The sequence below is a fragment of the Pinus tabuliformis genome, chromosome 4_2 (assembly GCF_031772625.1).
Source record: "Pinus tabuliformis cultivar Carrire ecotype Pingquan chromosome 4_2, CPIR1, whole genome shotgun sequence".
Classification (NCBI taxonomy): Eukaryota; Viridiplantae; Streptophyta; class Pinopsida; order Pinales; family Pinaceae; genus Pinus; species Pinus tabuliformis.
Genome location: NC_142304.1, coordinates 167,075,554 through 167,095,863, shown reverse-complemented (window position 1 = coordinate 167,095,863; position 20,310 = coordinate 167,075,554). Strand labels below are relative to the sequence as shown.

The following is a 20,310-nucleotide window of genomic DNA, read 5'->3' as shown; positions in this document are numbered from 1 at the left end:
GTTGGAGAGAATTTTATCACAACTCAACTCACATCTTCCTCTCTCATCTTAGAGAGTACGCTACCTGGAGGACGAATTTCAGCCACACGTGGGAAGGACAAAGAGGACAGACCGTAGGGATTTTCTGCTGCTAGGGTTTCGCAGAAAGTTTGACCAGCGTTGACTTTGGTCAACGCTTGGTCCAATCAAGCTGAAAATTGGTGGAAAGTTCGATTTTTGAAGGCCGTACTATCTGGCACAAAAATCGAGGTCAAAGGGTTGACCGTTTTGCTGCTGCGTTGACTTTTAGCTTGCTGCCCCTGCGTTGACTTTTCAGGACAGCATTGACTTTTTGTAGAATTGACTTGGGTTGACTCATCTACTAGTTGGAGGGATCTTGTGACACATCTGGGCTGGCTGACCAAAGGAGACTTTGCTGGTTGAAGCATCCTGTTGACCGCCGAAACGAATACACACATTTTTCTTGTTTCTGATTTGTCTTCTGTAAGATCTGCTTATATGTTCTATCTGCATTTTGCTTAACTACTTGTATGATTGCTGTGAGAAAAGTGAAATTGCTCTTAGCATAGAACATCTACAAAACTTTACATCTACAAAACAAAAATTGGTTCACATCCATGAACTCATTTTCTTGGACAGTTGCTTTTAGTTTTGAAGGAGGGACGAGGAAAATTTTGGGTGTTGGAATTTTTGGTGTGAGATTGAAGTTAATTGAACAGCATTTCTTAGACCAATGGTTTTTTGTATCAGCAAATCGAATCTGTAAGTGTGTGTGAGACAGTTATTTGCATATGTGTTTGTGAGGTTTGTGAACCATAATATTAATATCTGGAGATTGAAATTGATTTGGTCTTTAAATTGTTGTGTTGAATGAGGAATTCTTGCACTGTATTTTCTCTATTATTTACATTTAAATGAGAACCTGGAGAATCATAATTCAGTTAATCTTCTAATCCAGTACTTTTGCATCCAAGATTGTGTATTGGAAAGAGTCATTTTACATTACAGATTCGAGAATACAGAGAACTCTGTATCAAGCAAACAGAAGAAAGAAAATTCGTAAAGGAAAATTGTCATCAATTTTGCGGATCAATTTCTGATCAAAGGAAGACGAAATTCGAAATTCTGGCATCTAGGTTTTGTGCAGAACACGGTCTATTTGGTAACTAACGAGCGGTTTCCCAAAAAGATCCTTGGTTGGGGAGTTACGAAGGGATCTTTAAACTATGTTTTTATAGACTACGTGGTTGGAAAAAAAAAACAATTTGTTGTTCCTCCTGTAACAACACTGTAGTTTGCTAATAGAACCTGTAACAACATTGTAGTTTGTTGAGAGAGCCTGTAACAGCACTACAATTTACTGTGAGAGCAAGGATTTGTTGTTCCTCTTGTAACAGCATTGTAGTTGTTGAGAGAGTCTACAACAACATTGTAGTTTGTTGAGAGAGCCTGTAACAGCATTGTGGTTTGCTGAGATAGCAACCATCAATTTGTGGTATCAGAGCCTTAACGTTGTTGATCTCTACAATATAGAGAGATGAATAGGCGTGCAGGAAGGGCACGAGGTCAAGGAGGCAGACCCGCGGGAAATGCAGAACTCCGGGAAGAGATAAGGAGACTGCAAATTCGGTTAGAAGCCATGGAAGTAGGGAGACAACGGGATCCTGAAGGTGGAGATGTTAGTGAGGCTGAAAAGGAACTTGAAGGAGCAGCAGCTGTTGAAGAAGCTGCTGAGATTAAGTTGTTGAGAGCAATATTGGGCTCAAGTTCAAGGCCAAAGCCTGAAATCTCTATTTATGATGGCAGTTTGAAAGATGAGAATCTACTAGATTGGATCAGTGAGATGGACAAGTATTTTGAGTACGAGGAAATTGATGAGGATAAGAGAGTCAAGTTTGTTGTGACAAGGTTGAAAGGCCATGTTGCACTATGGTGGGACAATGTACAAGCTGAAAGAAGGAAGAAGGACAAACCATTGATCAAGAGCTAGGATAGAATGGTGGCAAAGATGAAGAGTAAGTTCTTGCCAAAGGATTACCAGCTAACTCTTTACAAACAGATGCAAAATCTTAAACAAAAGATAATGACAATGAGAGAATACACCGAAGAGTTTTACAAGGTGAATTTGAGAGCAAGCTATGTAGATACCCCGGAAAATATAGCAAGGTATATCAATGGTTTGAGGCTAGATATTCAAGATGAAATCAGCATACTTTCTCTAAGGACAATAGAGGAAGCATACCAGTGCGCTTTGAAGGCAGAAGAAAAGATAGCTAGGAAGCAAAGCTCTGGCAGAGGACGTGGTTTTTCCAAAGGGAAAGGACAGACAAATGGAAGAGGAAAGTTTCCTGCACAAAAGAATGATGAAGGCAACTCAAATCAGCAAGGGCAATCAGAGAAAGAAGGTGGCAGCAGAGGAGGAAGACCTTACCAAAGAGGTAGAGGTAGAGGAAGAGGCAGAGAGACTGTCTACCAGTGTTACAGATGTAAAAAATTGGGTCATCGATCTTTTGAATGTCCTGAGAATGACAATACAGGACAATGAGGTGCATACATAGCTCAAATCGAAGCAATAGAGGCACAAGTACCTGAGGTAGAGAATGTGCCAGAGACTGGAGAGGTGTTGATGATGCACAAAGTCCTGTTAAAACCAGCAAAGGAGACTGTTGAACCAGTCCAAAGGAAATCCTTATTCAAGACAATGTGTAAGGAAAAAGGCAAATGCTGCAAAATGGTGATTGACAGTGGAAGTACAGACAATCTAGTTTCCCAAGAAATGGTGGAAAAATTAGGATTGGAAGAGATTAAGCACCCCACACCTTATAAGGTATTGTGGTTGCAAAAAGGACACCAATTGTTGGTGCATGAATAAAGTGAAGTTGAGTTTCAGATAGGCAGGTATAATGACAAGGTGCTCTGCGACGTAATGCCAATGGATGCTTGTCACATTCTTTTGGGTCGCCCATGGCAATTTGATAGGAAGGTGGCACATGATGGAGACAGAAATTGTTATAAGTTTGAAAAGGATGGCTCAAGCACACTCTTGTACCATTGAAAGAGGAAGGTACAGTTGAAACAAGCAACCCAAAAGCACTGCTACTTAGTGGAAAGGAATTTCTACAACAAATGGAAGAAGAAGAGGTAAGTTGAGCAGTGATTTGCAAGCCAAAGGTACTACTTCTGCACACTGAAATTGTAGATTTACCTATTGAAGTTCAGGATTGTTGCATGAGTTTCATGATATTGTAGTTGATGAATTGCCAAGTGAGTTGCCACCCAAAAGAAGCATTAGTCATCACATAGACCTGATACCTGGAGCAAGTCTTCCTAACAAGGCTGCATATAGAATGACACCAAAGAGAATGAGGAAGTGAGGAAGCAAGTCCAAGAATTGTTGGACAAAGGACTGATAAGAGAAAGTTCGAATCTGTGTGTCGTACCTACAGTACTAAGTCCAAAGAAGGGTGGAGAATGTGCACTGACTCTAGAGCAATCAACAAGATCACCATTCGTTACAGGTTTCCATTGCCACGGATGGATGATATGATGGATTGCTTGGGTGGAGCAACTTACTTCTCAAAGATTGACCTGAAAAGTGGTTATCATCAAATTCGGATTAGAGAAGAAGACGAGTGCAACACAGCTTTCAAGACCAATGAAGGCATGTATGAGTGGATGGTCATGCCATTTGGCTTGTCAAGTGCACCCAATACCTTTATGCGGTTGATGAATGAAGTCTTGAAGGAGTTCATTGGTAAGTTTGTCATTGTTTACTCGGATGACATTTTAATTTTCAGTCAAACTAAAGAAGATCACTTAAGACATTTGAAGTATGTTTTAGAGAGATCGCAGTAAGAAAAGCTATTGATTAGCATGAAGAAGTGTTCTTTTATGAAGAGTGAACTTGTATACTTGGGTTTTGTCATTTCTAAGGATCTCTTGGAAATGGATCCGGAAAAGATAAGAGGCAATTGTAAATTGGCCCTCACTTAAGAATATTTTTGAGGTGAGAAGTTTTCATAGCTTAGCTAGCTTCTACAGAAAATTTATCAGGAATTTTAGTGGCATTTGTGCACCTATCATTGACACCATCAAGAAGAATAGGCAGCCATTTTATTGGATAGCAGCAGCAGAGAAAGAAAAAAAAAATCAACTATTGAAGAAGAAGATCACTGAGAAGCTGGTGTTGAAGTTGTCAGACTTCAATCAGCCCTTTCAAGTGAGATGTGATGCTAGTGGGACAGCCATTGGAGTTGTACTGAGCCAAGAAGATAAGCCCATTGCATATTTCAGCGAAAAGTTAAATGAGTCAAAACAGAAATACTCTTCCTAAAACAAAGAATTTTATGCGGTGGTTCAAGCTTTGAAGCATTGGAGGCATTACTTGATGCCTAACGAGTTTGTTCTATACACGGATAATTCTGCCTTACAATACATTATGCAGCAACATAAGTTAAATCATAAACATGTAAAGTGGGTGGAGTTCCTTCAAAATTTCACTTTTGTTTTGAAGCACATTAGTGGGAAGGCAAATAAGGTTGTCGATGCCTTGAGTAGGAGATACTTAATCATGCAGGAAAGTCAAATACAAATTTTAGGCTTTGATTATTTGAAAGACTTATATGACATTAATGTTGATTTTAAAGAAGCTTTTGCAGCGTGTAAAAATCCAGTGAATAGGGACAGTAGTCTATGGAAAGAGTTTATGTTGCAAGATGGGCTATTGTTCAAGGACAATCAGCTATGTATTCTCAATTGCTCAATGCGGGAAAACTTGGTCCAAGAAAAGCATAATGGCAGGTTGGCTAGACACTTTGGTGTTGAGAAAACACTTGGGAAGCTGAGTCATTTCTATTTTTGGCCTAAGATGAAGGCAGATGTACAAAGGTACGTGAATAAGTGCAGGGTATGTCAACATGTGAAAAGGAGAAGTCAGACTATCGGACTATACATTACACTACCCATTCCTAATAGACCTTGGGATTCGATGACTATGGACTTTGTTCTGGGTTTAGAGAACTCAACGAGGTAATGATTCAATCCTTGTGGATAGATTTACTAAGATGGATCATTTTATTTCGTGTTTCAAAACTAGTGAGCTACCTGTGTGGCTAGTTTGTTTTTCGATGAGATTGTTCGGTTGCATGGTTTGCCAAAAAGTATAATCTCTGACAGAGACACAAGATTCACCGAACATTTCTGGAGAACCTTGTGGAAGAAACTTGGCACTAAGCTAAATTTTAGCTCAGCCTATCATCCACAATCTGATGGGCAAACAGAGGTTGTAAACAGGAGTTTGGGTAATTTGTTGAGGAGTTTAGTAGGTGACCGACCAAAGCAGTGGAATCATGTGCTAGCCCAGGCTGAGTTTGCATATAATGACTCACCAAATAGGAGCATGGGAAAAAGTCCATTTCAGATCTTGTATGACATGCATCTGAGGGGAATTTGTGAGCTAAGAGACTTGGGAAAGCTTGAGCATAGAAGTGTTGATGGAGAGGATTTTGCAACAGCCATGAGTGATTTGCATGAGCAACTAAAACAAAGATTACAAGATACAAGCAACAGCTACAAGCAACGAGCAAATGTACACAGGAAAGAGGTAAACTTTGAAGTGGGAGATATGGTCCTAGCTCACCTAAGAAAAGAGAGGTTTCCAAGGGGAGAATATAACAAATTGAAAATGAAGAAGATAGGACCTTGTAAGGTCCTCCGCAAGTTTTCAGTGAATGCTTATGAGCTGGAGTTACCTCCAAGAATTGGCATTTCACCCATTTTTAATGTAGCAGATTTGTATCCCTACACAGCTCGTGATGCGGATCAAGCTTCTGGGAATTTTGACCAGGATGAAGGAAAGAAACAACAGTGGCTGAAGCAAATGCATGTGGCAAAGAGTTTAGAGGCCGAACAGATTTTGGATACACGTGTTGCCAAGAAGACTAGAAGGAAAGAATACTTGGAATATCTTTTGAGTGCAAAGACCATTCGATGGAGGATTCTACTTGGATAGATGAAGCAACACTATAGAAAGCAGGTCATTCTATAGAAGATCTTATGAGCAGGAGCTCATAAAAAAATTTTTCTTGGGGAGTTTGATGCAAGTGCATTAGGCTAAACACATAAAAATGATAAGTTTTTAAAGTCAGACCAAGAGCCTAGCAATGTGATGGATTGATCACATGTCAAGGCTAGAACATTTTAAAGTTTATTTGTGAAAAAAATTTGATATCAGTTAAGATTAGTTAGGAATATCTAATTAAAAGAAATGATTTAATAGCTAGTAGGTAGTTAGGGCTAAGGAAAATTGGTTCACATCCATGAACTCATTTTCTTGGACAATTGCTTTTAGTTTTGAAGGAGGGAGGAGGAACATTTTGGGTGCTAGAAGTTTTGGTGTGAGATTGAAGTTTATTGAACAACATTTCATAGACCAGTGGTTTTTTGTATCAGCAAATCAAATCTGTAAGTATGTGTGAGACAGTTCTTTGCATATGTGTTTGTGAGGTTTGTGAACCATAATATTAATATCTGGAGATTGAAATTGATTTGGTCTTTAAATTGTTGTGTTGAATGAGGAATTATTGCACTGTATTTTCTCTGTTATTTACATTTAAATGAGAACCTGGAGAATCATAATTCAGTTAATCTTCTAATCCAATACTTTTGCATCCAAGATTGTGTATTGGAAAGAGTCATTTTACATTACAGATTCGAGAATACAGAGAACTCTGTATCAAGCAAACAATAGAAAGAAAATTCGTAAAGGAAAATCGTCATCAATTTTACAAGTCAATTTCTGATCAAAAGAAGATGAAATTTGAAATTCCGGCATCTGGGTTTTGCGCAGAGCAGGGTCTATTTGGTAACTTGCAAACGATTTCCCAAAAATATCCTTGGTTTGGGAGTTACGAAAAGGATCTTTAAACTGTGTTTTTACAGACTGCATGGTTGGAAAAAAAAAAAACAATTCGTTGTTCCTCCTATAACAGCACTGCATTTTGCTGAGAGAGCCTGTAACAGCACTGTAGTTTGCTGAGAGAACCTGTAACAGCACTGTAGTTTGCTGTGAGAGCAAGGATTTGTTGTTCCTCCTGTAACAGTACTATAATTTGTTGAGAGAGTCTGTAGCAGCACTGTAGTTTGCTGAGAGAGCATGTAACATCATTGTGGTTTGCTGAGATAGCAGCCATTACTCTGCGTGGCACTGCGCTGCCTCTCTGAACCTCTCTCTGTCTTCTCTGCCTTGCACTCCCCAGATCTGGAAAACTTCCTCTGGTCTACTATCCCTGCCCCTCTCTCACTGCTTCGACTTTACTGAATCACTTCTGGCAACTCACAGCTGCTACTCAGGAAATCAATTCTCTAGCAAAATCAAACTGCTCAATTGTCTTTCTCCAACCACATCGAACTCCTTATAATCTCTCGTTAGAGCTCCAACAACCAGGATTAAAATATAATCGACGACTAAGATTAACTTAGAGTTGATCCTCGTCTTCTTCTAGAAGATTCACACCTGATTTAATTAATACGCTTTAATTAACCAGATTTCCTAAGTTTAGACTTAGGGAACCATTTAAAAAAGTCAATTATTTTTACTAAATCATCTCTAGGTGGAATTTCCAGAAACGATTTCTAGGTTTAGGAGAATACATGTATTCTAGCCTCTCCGCAAAATTTCGTGGCTAGAACATATCGGATGCTACAAAAATCAACAGTGATGAGCCTTGGATGATCGAAATCCTTGTCATGTGTTGACAAGTGGATAGTCATGAGCCTTGGATGTGTGCGATCCTTGTCATGCGTTAACAAGTGGATCCTCCTAAGTGTGTATAGGGTGATGGATGTATCTCCCCTACGATGATTCTTCTTCATTAGATTGTAACATCATTGTTCCAACGTAGAGATAGTAGAGATCCTTGTATCAGGAACAAATTCCTCCCTAGCTGAGAGGGAGTGTTGAAAATTGGCAGCTATGGGATGAATTCTTTGAATAAAATTTCATTTATGACCTTTCTAGAGTGACTTTCAAAAAATAGAAAGTCATGTCTATCTTTGCAACCATGACTTTCCAAAAATACTAAATCACCTTCCATCAATTCGTAATCATATATATATATGATGGAAAATCACTTAACTTGTCCTTAATCAATTTAAATTGTTTAATTTTTAACCTAATCATCAATATTACTATTATTATAACAATTATCCACTTTATGAGATTACTATATTATTATTATTAGAAAGAAATTCAAGTCTCTCAATCATGGGACTCAATCATGTCAAATGTAACGCTCCTCAATTAATGCATCTCTCTCTCTCTCTCTCTCTCTCTCTCTCTCTCTCTCTCTCTAATGGATTCATTTCTCTCGCTTTAATGCTCTTATGCACCTCTTACACTCTCTTACACATTTTAATGACTCGTCATAAAAATATTCCTCTTACACCTCTTTAATGCATAAGTTACACTTCTCTCCTTAATGCATAAGTTACACTTCTCTCCTAAATGCATAAGTTACACTTCTCTTCTTTATGGCATAAGTTACACTCCTATTTTGGCATGTGCAACTCCTCCTCAAGGCATAGGAGTTACTCCCTCATGAATTTGACTTCCTTGTTCTTTCTATATATTTTTGTCTCTCATCCTCACTTGACACACGTATGCTTGTGAAAGGAGAATTCAAACTTGAGAGAGAGAGTTGAAGAGTCTAAAAGATTGAGAGAGAGAGAGAGAGTCTTGAAGAGTAGGAGCAGATCTTGGAGAGCCAAAGCAATTCAGTGTTTGCATTAGCTACTGCTATCAGATATCTTCTTCACATTTGGGTGAACTTATTCACTCTTTCATTGTAATTTGTATCTTTGTTGAACAATTGATTTCTAATAGAAGAAGAGTCTAGTTGGGCTTTCCCTGTTGAAATATGTAACTAACTTCGGTCTTCATAAATATATTTGAGCCACAATGAAATGTATTTATCAAAAGAATGAAGAAAATATTTTTATTATTATTATTATGACTTGTTAAAGCATGGGTTTCATGCTTGGGTCATCATGTTTTATGTCAAAGTCCCCATTGTGGACTTCTAGGATTTATTCTAAGTCATTAGAGTCATTGTTCATTTAAAGAGACCCTTCTTGGGCTTTTGAATCATGTAAAAAAAAAATATTGAGTCAAATAGGCTCTGTGTCCCCTCCACACCAAGTCGGCCTCAAGGAGATCAAGTCAGCCTCAATCTGGATAATTCGACCTCACCAGATGCCTATATATACAAGCAGTTCGAATTCATTTGGAGTATTCACTCTGTCTCTCATAAGTTCGATATCCAGAACAAAGTGTTGGGAAGTGTGAAGTAAGAAAGGAAGACAAAAAGGAGTGTGAAGTTGGAGAAAGAAGAAGCAAAATGGAAAATCAAAATTCTGGGCTATCTCTCTCTCTCTCTCTCTCTCAGGTGGATTCCTCTAGGAGATCGAAGTCTCTCTTGTCAGGTTGAAATTTCCGTTGCTACTACTGCTTCAAGTTGTTGGGTCGAAGCTGCTACTGCAAGTTGCTACTGCTAGGTCGAAGTTACTATCGAAGGGTTATCATCTGCAAGAAGGAAATGAGGGTTGATTTTGTGCGGAAGAAGTCTTTGTCTAGGTCAAGAGTCTTGGATTATCTTGTGAAACTATTAAAAGAAGAATTGTTGACTAGGTTTTCCCCTAGATAAGGATTTTGCCCTGGTTGTCCGCCTACATCTGGTGTCTTTGTGCTATTGTTTTGGTAATTGCTTGATGAATTAAAAGATAAAAGAAGAGCATAAAGATAAAAGAATCACAAGTAATTATCTATATAAGTAAAAGTTTCTGCCTTTATGATTTCCTAACATGGAATCAGAGCTAAGATAAAGAAGGAAAAAGGCAATGTGAGTATCTATTGAAAGGAGTCTAAGAAACCTCAAAAGGATTGAGCAAGGGATCATATAAGGAGATCTTATAGGGGAAGAAGCTTACTACCTTCAAAGACAATGCCTGACACAATAAAGGGAGAGAACAAATTGGAAGGAGCATCAAATTACAGGTCATGGAAGAAGAGAATTGACCTCATTCTTGAAAAGAACAAAGTCTTGGATTTGGTTAAAGGAAAAGTGAAGAAACCTACCGAAGGATCTAGTGATGCAGATAAAGTGAAGTTTAGAGAGTTGGAAATATTGGCTATGACACTAATGGTAGAAAGCATAAAGGAAAATCTTGTCCCATACATTTTCCAACATAGACCATGCTCAAGGAATGTATGAAGCCTTATCAAAATTATTCACTATCAAAAACCTCGGTCAAGTCGCAAGTCTAGAGAATGAATTAAGGACCACAAAAATGAAAAACGATGACATTGTGGCTTCCTTCTTTGTAAGGATAGCTAGAATTAGAGATGACCTTCTAGCCATTGATGAGATTGTACCGGAAAAAGAGCTAGTGATTACTGCATTATTGGGATTGCCACCTACATGGAGTGTTTTTTCTTCAGGACTCAACAACTGGAAAGAAACTCCATCATTTGAACAATTATGGAATGCCTGCAGCCAAGAAGAGATGAGAATCTCATTAGTATCCAACAATGAAGAAGAGAAAGTTTCAAATGCATACTCTGCTTCTCACAAGAAAGGAAACTTCAAGAAGTCAAAAGGGCCAAGAAGGAAGGTAGATATGTCCAAAATAGAATGCTACCAATGTCATAAAATGGGTCACTATAGAAGTGATTGTCCTGACAATCCGAAGAATAAGAAAAGGAATAGGGACCAAGCTAATGTTGTTGAAGAAGGATCTCCAAAGAAGAATAAAGTTGAAGAACTAGATATAAGGGACTTACACTACTAAGTCTTTTGCTCTAAGCTTTAGTTATTTCATTTTTTATTTCTAGTATTTGTAGGTTTAACATATTTTGGAAAAACATTTTTGATTTGTTTTTATAAGGTTATAGGTATCCCTCAAGCTTGGAGGGAGACCTCACAAACCTCCAAAGATAAGTATCTTATTACCTTTTCATTTTTAGTTTTCCTTACTTATCTAAGTTTGTTTGCATTAAATACTAATCACAGTTCTATTCATATTTTCCTTGTTTAGGAAAATATTGTTGAATACTCAAGGATTATAGAAGGAGGCCTCACAAAGACAAAGCATTGGAGTTACAAGGTTTGTTAAGAAACAACAGGTATGCCTTAAACAACAAGTTTTGCTCTCTTTATTCATTCTTGATAAACTATTCTACATTACTAACATTATTGTGTCTAGCTCTCTTGAATCATTTGGGTGATTCATCATTAGATAAATTTGTCGTCCTCATATCTTTGATTACTCTTGTGGAACCCTAGAAAGATTCTTTGTAAAACCCTAACTTAAGGGTATGTCGATAACAATGTATGAAACCCTAGCCTCCTTAGGGTTATTGGTAAAGTCTAAAAGAATGTTATTTGAAGTTTTTAATAATGTCATGTTTGGGGTGGTTATGAAAACCCTAACTTGTTAGGGTTGAATGGTGATGTCTGAAATCCCAAACCTTTGAAGTATTAGGGTTTGCTATGTTATGTATTGAAACCCTAGATCATCAGGGTTTAGTAGGGTGTATAAGCAAGACCCTTATAATGTCTTAGAAATGAAATCCCTGGTATATGTGTGCTTGTCCAATCAAACCCTAGTCTGATCAAGTTCGTTATATGTCTAACGTTAATATTTGATATTTGTGTCTTTGGGTTTGACTAACAAATGTTATGATATACTTGTGCATGATGATGGAATCCTAGATATATGTGTTGACCTAATTGTTGATGGTCATAAGTCCTAGGGTTTGGAACTAAGCCTTAGTCGAACTATTCTCTAGGATGATAGTGTTTGTGAATTTTAGGGTTTTGTAGCTAAACCTTAGTAGAAGTTCAATTCTCTATTACGAGATGACAAGTGTGATAATCTGAGATTTATGAAAGATTGTTGAAATCTGAAATTGAGTTGTGATTGATTTTGATTGGTGAAGCTTAATGGCTCATGTATGAAATCTAGGATCTTGCACTAAATCTTAGTGAAAGTCTAACATATGAGTTCTAAAGTTGTTAGATGCATTGTAGAACAACATTTGTTTGAATTGCTTATAGGGTTTGCAATATTTTGTAATAGGGTATGTCATACCTCTTGAAGAAATATTGAAACCTTAGATATAATGAAGGTTGTTATCTTGATTGAGGTGCTCAAAGACTTGATGATGGAATCTAGGGTTTATGACAAAACCCTGACATATAGTTGAAGTATAAAAGTATGTGTTTCTTGTTGTGAACCTAACTAAGTTTAGGTATTTGATGTCTAATGTCAAATGCTTCCATTATTATATGATTCTGATATGGTTAATTTCATGTTTCTATAGATTTGGTTGTACTTGTTATCTAAGTTGTGCAGGTACATCATCTTCAAGACGGTGAAGATGTTCGTAAATAAAGTTGATATGATAAGAATGATGAAGAAAGTTATATGAATGATGATGGTCATGATAACTCTAATAAGAAGGATGGAAGCCATGAAAGATTCTCCAATGTCATAAGAAGAAGTTGATCTCCCTAAGTTAAGAGGGAGCCTGGATAAAAGAAATCTCCCTAGTTAAGAGGGAGGGCATGTCATAGTCATAATGGACACCTTGAAAGAAGAAATTGGAGAATACATATTGAGGAGTTGTTGAGATGAGTAAAGCAGGATTTGATATGTTGCTACATGAGAAGTAGGAACGGAAGATGTATGATTGAGGAATCTTCTGTCAAGATTCGTTTAAAAGCCCTACTGTGATAAATTGAGAAGCAAGATCTAGTTGTTTGAAAGACCCTGGAGGTTTGTGTTTACTTATGTACATTTGAAATTTTGTTGCTAATTGGAGTTGTGTTTGTACAAGTAAATCTCGCAGAGGTTTGATAGCATGTTGGTGACACGAGAGAGATTTGTTACCGATCTGTTTGATTAGGGAGGATTTGTTAACGATTAGAATAATCGGGAGTGTTGATGATTTGTGTGTAAGACACATTCCCTGGGAGGACATCTAGTCGGCACTTTGTGTTGATGTCTAAATCCCAAAGTAGGGAGAGTGACGTTGGTCATAGAGCTCTGACCTCGGATACACACCTAGATCCTTGGGTTGATGGTTAGCAAGTAAGCCTGATGGTACCTAGACTGGTTGAAAGTTTAGTCCATCTTAGTCCCACCCAGATAGATTGCCCTGGTTAGGAATCTAGTCTATGGCACCGTGAGTGTCTAAACTAGTGTTGATAATATCAATATCAGAAAAATATCGGCGAGGGTCCAGAAAACATCTTATCGGCAATATCGGCAAGGGTCCAGAAAACATCTATCGGCAATATCGGCGAAAATATCGGCAAGCATAAAAAATGCATAATATATTCATTTTTTTCATATTTTTAAACATATAAAGCAATAACATGAACTAAACACATTGGCACATAAATATGAAGAAATCACTGATATATATGATGTCAAATAGAAATGATACATCAAACTTCAAAGGCAATACCAAATCCTGTTGATCCTTGATAATTGTCCAATCAAGGACTCAAACAAAATAACATCACATATCCTGCTGATCCCTGATAATTGTACAATCAAGGACTCAAACAAAATAACATCACATATCCTGTTGATCCCTGATAATTGTACAATCAAGGACTCAAACAAAATAACATCATATATATAAAAGTATCTCATCATCATGAGTTATAAACTTATATGTAGCAAAACAAATCAAACTAGCAGCTATCTATCTGAGACCAGTGCCCTCTCCCTAGCAGCTATCTTTTTGTTTTGTTCAGCAATTGCTTCAAGAGCTTTTTGTATAACCTCTGCAATAGAAACCATACAAGGCATTACATCTGCATCATGTGTAGGGAGTCTAGCCATATGGTATTTCAATCGCGTAACCCCTCCTGACATCTTGGTCCCACACAATTTGCATGATATATATGCCCGATTTGCCCCACCAACAGGCTCCCCATACTCCCAAAATGGGTCCAAGGCTTTTAGCATATTTGACATTTGTAGTGAACTAATTCAAACCTAGGGCACAAAGAAACAAAAAATTGGCATTAAACCCCCCAACACAAAAAATAATAAGTAATAACCACCTCATTTAAAAAAATTACTACATTATTTGCATTTTGCAATGTGAATGAAAAATGGGAATAAGAAGGTGCATAAGAAAGTTGAAAAAAAAAATGAAGCTTGTTGCCCAAATATGGAGAAAACCCTTGCATTGGCTCACGGGCATGAAAATCATAGCAAATGGTAAAAAAACAAAGAAACAAATTGTTAGTAGGCAAAGAGGCAAGCAAGCATAACCCTAAATCTATGAAAAAATCATTAACATAGGGGATTTTAAGAACATACCTATTAATGGAAGAAATGAAGTTTGTCTCATTGTTCTTCAATCTTTGATCTACAAAAAAATCTCAGTTGACGGTGACAATCGTTGTTTGATCCTTAAGTCCTCCTTGAAAACCACCACAAAACTCTTCCCCTTCCTTCTCCAACACTCAAAAACGGGAATGAAGAAAAAAAAAGACAAATTTCCCATTTTCTAGCCGTGGCCTAGCTTGCCCAACGATATTTTCTATCGTCGCGCGATATTTTGCCGAAATATCGGCGATATCTCGGAAATATCGCGATATTTTCGGGAGCTAATATTATCGGCGATATCTTGCCGATATTATCATCACTGGTCTAAACTATTGAAGGACCTTGGATAGGTTGCCCTGGTCAAGAATCTAGTCCATGGCATTGTCGTAACTAAATTTTTCATGGTTCATGTGTTTTGAGATCTTCCTTGTACTTGTTATTATGAATACCTCCCTAGTTAAGAGGGAGTGTTGAAATATGTAACTAGGTTCAGTCTTCATAAATGTATTTGAGTCACAATGAAATGTATTTATCAAAAGAAAGAAGCAAATATTTTTTTTATTATTATTATTGCTTATTAAAGTATGGGTTTCATGCTTGGGTCATCATGTTTTAGGTCAAAGTCCCCATTGTGGACTTCTAGGATTTATTTTGAGTCATCAGAGTCTTTGTCCATTTAAAGAGACCCTTCTTAGGCTTTTGAATCATGTAAAAAGAATTAATATTGAGTCAAATAGGCTATTTCTCCCCTCCACACAAGTCGGCCTCAATCTAGGTAATTCGACCTCACCAAAAGCCTATATATACAAGCAGTTAGAATTCATTTGGAGTATTCACTCTCTCTCTCTCATGAGTTCGATATCCAGAAGAAAGTGCTGGGAAGTGAGAAGTAAGAAAGGAAGACAACAAGGAGTGCGAAGTTTGAGAAAGAAGAAGAAAAAAGGAAAATCAAAATTTTGGGTTGTCTCAATCTCTCTCTTGTGGATTCCTCTAGGAGATCGAAGTCTCTATTGTCAGGTCGAAGTTTTTGCTGCTATTGTTGCTTCCAGTTGTTGGGTCAAAACTGCTACTGCAAGTTGTTGCTACTAGGTCAAAGTTACTATAGAAGGGTTATCATCTGCAAGGAGGGTTGACTTGGTGTGGAGGAATTCTTTGTCTAGGTGAAGAGTCTTGGATTATCCCGTGAAACTATTGAAGGAAGAATTGGTGACTAGGTTTTCCCCTAGATAGGGGTTTTGCCCTAGCTATCAACCTACATCTAATGTCTTTGTGCTATTGTTTTGGTAATTTCTTGATGAACTAAAAGATAAAAGAATCACAAATAATTATCTACATAAGAAAATATTTCTGCCTTTCTGAGTTCGATATCCAGAAGAAAGTGCTGGGAAGTGAGAAGTAAGAAAGGAAGACAACAAGGAGTGCGAAGTTTGAGAAAGAAGAAGAAAAAAGGAAAATCAAAATTTTGGGTTGTCTCCATCTCTCTCTTGTGGATTCCTCTAGGAGATCGAAGTCTCTATTGTCAGGTCGAAGTTTTTGCTGCTATTGTTGCTTCCAGTTGTTGGGTCAAAACTGCTATTGCAAGTTGTTGCTACTAGGTCAAAGTTACTATAGAAGGGTTATCATCTGCAAGGAGGGTTGACTTGGTGTGGAGGAATTCTTTGTCTAGGTGAAGAGTCTTGGATTATCCCGTGAAACTATTGAAGGAAGAATTGGTGACTAGGTTTTCCCCTAGATAGGGGTTTTGCCCTAGCTATCAACCTACATCTAATGTCTTTGTGCTATTGTTTTGGTAATTTCTTGATGAACTAAAAGATAAAAGAATCACAAATAATTATCTACATAAGAAAATATTTCTGCCTTTCTGATTTTCTAACGTTCCCCTTGTGGGTTTTGCCGAGGTCATTGACCTAACTTCTCTGTGTCCCATTGAGTTCTTGGTTGTCTTCTATTGTGCATATGGTTTATACGACTTATGTTCCATCTACAATTAGTTAACTTATATTGCAGCATAAAGAAGTTCAGAATTTAAGTGATTGCAACAACATAGAGCATCTGATTTTGAACAGTGAATTCCATCAAACCCCATAAAACTTCTCAAAGCCCCTCTGGGACCTTTGATGATGTAATCCAACTCCTGTGACCTGACCATCACGTTCCCTAGAAATCCATCCTAGCTATACTATAGAGGAAACTGAAAATGGGGACACTACAGCAAACTAATAGTTTTCGAGAAAGATTGGAAAGACTGCAATGTTTCCATTTGATTTTTTCATGTATGAAGGTATGGAACTAGCATTTAATAAAAAGCACCATAGCATCTATGTACCTCGATGTTGGTGGCACTAATTGTTGAACTCCTCTGTGGTGACCCTAGTAAAAATGTGCCCTTCACTCAAGAACAATCACTAATTTGGCATGTTAAGCTTTTTATATCTTATTTTAATGCTTAGAGGGTGATATTGATGATGAGGATCCCAATATGTAGCTATTTGTTGTAGCATGATTTTTTTCAACTCTACAACTCATTTAGAGCCTCTTTATTGATGTTTTTTGGTTCATAGATGGATTGCACTCGATCTTATTTTGGTCGTATGCGCCCTTGCTATATATAAATGAAATTTTGCATATTTTTGTATAATGGTTTGGATTCATATGGATGCGCATGAATAGATATGTTTCTTCTTCAAAATTTGAAATATTTTATGTACTTTTTGGTCGACTACTTTTTTGGTTCATTTTTTTTCTAGTTCCTGTCTGGTTCACATTTCTAGGGCCTATCAGTTCAATGAACAGTGAAATTCTAATAACTATGTCAGTCATTGCTCGTAGTTCATATCACCACTCCTATTAGCTACACCAATTGGGTGGCAAATGTTGTTCCAGTGCAGAAAAAGAATGTTGAGATCCAAATATGTGTTGATTTCCAAAATCTTAATTTATCCTCTTTTAAGGACGATTACTTTATGCCCAATATGAATCATGTGCTTCAAACAGTAACAACATCAAAGATGGTGTTTATGCTAGATGGATTCTCTTGCTACAATCAGGTTTGGCGGCCAAGGATGACAGGTATAAAGTCGCTTTCACTACCCCATAGGGAATATATGAATGTGTGAAGATGCCTTCTGAAATAATGAACATCGGAATCATTCCAACAAGCAATGGATTATGCATTTGATAATATTTTGAGTAAGTTCGTTGTAATATATTAGGGTGATCTTACTATTTTTTTTACTAAACATAGGAATGATCATATTGGACACTTACAAAAAAATCTCTCATGGATATAGGTCTCCTAGCATATCTGTCAATCTGGAGAAGTCAATCTTTAGGGTATTCAAGGGAAAGCTATTGAGAAACATAATCACAAAAAATTACATAACGATGGACTTAAAAGGAGTAAAAGGGATTCATGAAAGCACACTGCCCAAAACAAAGCAAGTGATTTAATGCTTCTTTAGCCACATTAATCATGATTCATACCTAGCTTTGCAAACAACATTATGTTGAAGAATCTAAGGCAAGATGACATTAATGATTCTTCTAACTATGATAATTGCTTGTGATGTCTTTTTACTTATTAGGATTATCTTCTTCTTATTATTATTATTAAAGTGTGTTCTTCAATCATCAAATAGCTACCAAAACAAGAAGATCAACAAGATACAAGTACACAAGATGTAGGCTCCAAGCCAGGGCAAAACCTCTCCTCTTGAGAGGAAAACCCTTCAATCTCTTCTTATATATTCTTTATTAATGAATACCAAGACCCTTGACCAACACTAAAGCCCTTCCAAGACCAAGATCAGCTTCTCAAGAATATGCTTGCTTCACTACTTTCCAAACCCAACAGAATCTCTTCCGGCAACACTACTTCGACCTCCAATCACAACTTTTCAATCCTCCCTGCAGATCTGCAACTTCAACCCCCCGACAGCAGCTGCTACTTCACACGTGTGGACTAGAACTGCTTCTTCTTTGCCTCCAGCTGCCTCACTTGACCTACTTTGACTTCTGGATCTAGAAGGGGGATTTGTTGGCCCTTCCTTAAGATCTTTTTCACTAGATCGAACCTCCACAACGAAACCCTAGCCCGGTAGCAGAAACCCTAACGAAAAGCTGCAGAATTTCAACCTTTGTCTTCACACGTGTGGAGAGAAAGAGAGAGAGAGGAACTCAAGACACTTATTCTCCTTCTTCTACCTTCTTCGCTACCCTTTTCTGCTTCTTCCTTTGTATAAGAGAGAGAGGAATGAATGTGTCCAAGTGAGGTCAAACTGTCTCCTATATATAGGTCTTCCAGGGGTACGAATTCTAGCTTCTAGGCCGACTTGATAGGTTGGCAAGCCAACTTGGTCTTGGAAGGCTCAGTAAAATACAAAAATAATTCTTTTTACAATTTACAAGATGCCCGATGGGGTCTTCATATTATGACAATGTCCCTATTTGACTTCTTGACCTAGGACAACCCTAGAAGCACTTTCAATTAGTGCTTGACCTATAAAACAAATTTCTTGGGCAAGAAACCCAAGCTCAATAATAATAATAATCATTTTTCTTTCTTTTACAAAATACAAGAATCAAAAGTACATTTCATATTTATGAAGACCGAACCTAGTTACACTTTCTTCAACACATTAGGCCCATATCTACTAAGTTGAAGAAGAAACATGATCTGAAATGAAGTGAAGAAGCAAAGAATGCTTTCAAGCCTTTGCCAAGCCCTGGTCTTAATCAACCCGAATTATGGGAAGGAGTTTCAGCTGTCTTCAAACAAGAATGGAATAGCCAAGAGGGAAACAAAAGAGAAGGTAATCAATTTGTTTATATTGCCTAATTTGTCGATGGAAAAGATGTTTCAAAGAAAGCCCTTAGCGCAGGTGAAGGTAAAGACGCTTCTACAACAAAATAGGGCAGGAATTTTAATTTGTAATTTGCTGTACTACCAAGGTGTAGAAGAGGTGTACTTTTATGATAGACCAGTCTCTACATCAATGGTAGAGGGCTTAATTCTTCAACCAATATTAACTCTCTTCTGGCTGATGAGTCAATGGTCAAACAAGAGGTTGTCAATGTGACTTTTTTACTAATTTCATTGTAGTGCAATTCATATAAAATATAATGCAAAACCCAATAACACAAGAAAAAAGACAGATAAACCCTAAGAAAGATCTCTTTGATAATAAAAAATTAGAGAAATATGTTCACTTGCCTCTTCAAGGGGACATCAGCAGTGCTCCAAACACAATAACAATTCTTAACAAAACACATAAGCTTCTACTCTATATACTATATATACCTATCCATAGAAAATCTTAGCTACCTATGGGCCCACTTATACTGAGAGCGTACTAGCTAATTTGGGTCTTATTAACAAATAGTACCCTTATTGTGGAGTGACTATTAACTAACTATTTAATGGGCCTTATTCAATAAAGGTTGCTTTATACATTAATAAAGTATCTAAATAAATGGGTTAGGGTAGAACCCTAACATTTATTCCCTCTTTGTTTGTTGTATTCAAGCAATTCTTCCAAATTAATGCACAGTATGACAATATGTTGCATGGTAAATACTAAAACGTGGTTACTCAACTACTTAAAAGAAGACTCCTAGCAAAGAAGGCGATTCAGCTTGCTGGATGTGCAACATCTGAACTCTTAGAAAATAGATAGGCATATGCGAGTTAACAAACTCGAAACCAAAGTTGTTGCAGAAAAGAAAAATAAATTTTCATATTTTAAACATGTCTTCATCACACAATTTTGATGATGTTTAATAAGATAAGCTTTGGTTTCATGTCAATATGATGAAAATATTATAAGGATGAAGAAATATGTTATAACAGTGATTTTTCAGCAAGCTTACAGAGGAATACTAAGTCAGAAGTTTTGATGCCGAAAA

The 20,310-nt window shown here is 37.2% G+C and overlaps 1 protein-coding gene across 2 annotated transcripts in view; it reads right to left on the bottom strand.

Moving 5' to 3' along the window:
* LOC149168705 (UPF0613 protein PB24D3.06c-like) overlaps nt 1-20,310 on the bottom strand; it is a 327,857-nt gene that overhangs the window by 80,791 nt on the left and 226,756 nt on the right. The window lies entirely within an intron of this gene.